The following is a 3,126-nucleotide window of genomic DNA, read 5'->3' on the forward strand; positions in this document are numbered from 1 at the left end:
GGTCCCTTATGAGCAATTATTTTATAAATTTAATCTTTTAATTACATTCGTTTTATTCCTAAATTAAAAAGATTAACCTATTCTTCATCACATTGGAAATAACATAAGTCTAGGTTGATCGATTTAAACTATTTAAAATTAATTTGGACCTATGTTTGCATATAACTCCTTATTATAGATTTTAATCTATCTCATTAAAACTATAACTCTTATATTTTAATGCTTTATTAAAACCTATAGATTTGCATCTAATGACATCGATTAAATACAACAATTATATTTATCTAAGTAATGTCATGCTCAATGTAAATTCAATTTTCATTTGATAAATATAACACTTATATAAACCATTCATGAAAAACAAGCATTCACATACATCATTCTACTATTTATTATAATAATTTTAATATACAGTATGATGCATGGACATGCTTAGGTTAATCATACATCACTAACATAACACTTATATCATGATGCATGAGCATGCTAATTTAATCGTGCATCTATAAAATATAACCCTTTATATTTATTTATGATACATGTACATATTTGTCCTAAGGTGGGTAATTTTGAATCTATATGATATACAATATGCAATATGGATTCAAATATTAATTTAAACATTCATCCAATACATAAATTAATTTAACCAGCAAAATTGAACCAATTTTGGCACCCTAATACAAAATTAATTGATTAAATTATTATAATTATTATATTAATTTAATTAATTAAAAAAATACATAGGAAATTGAGGTAAACAACTTCAATCGAAGGGTTTCGCGCGTTGCTGGCAGTGTCACGACGCTAAGCGGCAAAACACTCCTGTTCTGCACATTTTCAGCTCCAAACTTATCCCGAACACCTCCGTTTCTTCCCCATCTCCTCAAAACTATTGCTCTTTTGATCGACACGAACTTACAGACTCGAAGCAAGAATTAAATTGCCCAAAAAATACAACAGACCCTTACAATTTAATCAAATTAAAAGTAATCTAGTGTCAAAATTGAAAACATCCAATTTTGCAAACTGAGATTCAAACATTCTAAATGAAGAATATTAAACTCACCTCTAAATTGATGTTGTTTCGAAAAATACAAAGAACATAGATGAAAGAAATTGTCTCTTATACCAATTGAAGGGATCAAATCCCACAGCTGAAGCGTTATGAACGTCTTGCATCCCATAATTCGATTTTTACATAAACAAATTCAATATATTAAAAGATATATATAAACATGTAATATAACACGCTTTAAAGAAAAAAAAATCAGAATCATCCTTACGTTTGTAGATTCTTAAGCTTCACAAACAATCCTCTTTAAGTTCCAACGAACGACTCCTCCAACAATCTTGATTACGAATGGTTTCTTGAAATATCTCGAACACTACCATGAGAGTAACCTCGTTATTCTTTAGGATTTCAATAGAAGGATAGGTGGTATCCAATTACCGGGAGAGGGAGAGGAGAAAAGAGTTTTTGATAGTATAAATGATTCTCTTTGTGGCTTAGGAAAAATTTTGCACAATAACACTTGTGTATTGAGAGAAAAAGCGAGCAGCACCTTGTCTTGTATAGGTTGGGCGGAGCCCGGTGGAGGACCTGTGGACTGTCTTGGAGGTATGATTTTTGTCACCGCGGAAGGGAATATCCAATTCGTGGAAAAAGAGGACTTGGATAGCAAGTCTTTTTTAAAAAGCTAGTTATACTATTATTATGGTGCCCCTTTTGATGGAATTATTGACCAAAGAACCTGAACTTTGATTATCTCTAGCTGTTGGAAAAGGGGCGGTTGAAGAAAGTCGTCTGGAGATTCGAACTAAAGCCCTGATCAATGCGAAATTGATCGAGAAGGTGAGGATGTGCTTCTTCCCTTTATAGCGGCTTCTTTTTCACATAAATGTTGTAATAAATCCTATCTCTACTTCTGCTAACGAACGCTAGAATTGGGATATCTCGAAAGAGGGTAGACCGTAGAGGGTTCAACAAAGAAAAATTTCCCCACCCCCCAAACCATTCTTCCTTCCCCTCTCATTCCCCCTTTTTCCATAAAGAAGCCCCGCTCCCTTAAGCGAAAGAAAGGGCCCCTCTCTGATTGATTCTGATAAGGAAACGAAATAATCTCAATTTGACGACAGTGGCAAAAAGAAGGAGATTCATTAGCTCGTTATTTCATCAGACTTGCTGAGATGATAGAATCCGTAAAAATTATTCAACAAGCTTTGGAAGGAATTCCAGGGGGACCTTATCAAAATTTAGAAATACGATCTTTTGATCGAGGAGAGATTTCCGTATCGGAATCTTCTCCATCTGAACTACATACCTACAAAAGGGCCATACGTAGACAGAATGTCAATAAAGTAAGTACTGGCCCTTCCATCCAGGGGTTAGTGGCTAAAGTCTCTCCGATGGTACGCTGAGGTTAGCGTAAATTACGATGTGTCGCTCGAGGTCTCTCGAGCCCCCTATTTTTTCTTGACAGAAAGAAAAGGAGATGGTTCCATGTGCTCTGATTCATTATTTTGATTCGAATCTAGGAGCACTACCAAAGTGTTTCAAAGAAGGGTTACTTTTTTCAAGGAGGGGCAGGCAATGAGAAGAGGTCATTCTGCTTTCAGTGGCACGTGTGGAAGGCAAAACGGAGTTAAACTCCTGGCTCTGACAATCTCAAAAGAGGAAGGACTCGCAAGCAGCAGTAACTCCGGGACACTTGCTGGGAATGCACTATGTGAGCATATCAATACGGCTACTAGGGAAAGTAATAGCAGTATACCAGGTTTACAGGAGATCGAGAGCCTTTCTTTCCCTGCCTGGTATGCTTTCCCGCTTATCGCGCAACTAGCCAAAGAGAGAGGGAGAGGGGCCGCCCTCTTCTCCGAGTCAGCCCGCGCTTTTTTCGATAGAATCCTGCCACCCATGGGGCATTACGGCCTGGCAGGGCCTTCCCTTTCCGCCGGAGCTTCATGGGCGTTGCCCCTGGAGAGACCGTTTTATTTTGTGCGGAAGCCTTTTATAAATCACAGGCCACTCAACTTCGGTAAGTGAAAGTGAATCCAAGCCCGGCCCCGACTCCTCCTTCATCATTCACATCTCTCTTTCTCATTCCCCGCTTGACATCTTTTTCT

Source organism: Benincasa hispida, chromosome 4 (genome assembly GCF_009727055.1).
Source record: "Benincasa hispida cultivar B227 chromosome 4, ASM972705v1, whole genome shotgun sequence".
NCBI classification, from domain to species: domain Eukaryota; kingdom Viridiplantae; phylum Streptophyta; class Magnoliopsida; order Cucurbitales; family Cucurbitaceae; genus Benincasa; species Benincasa hispida.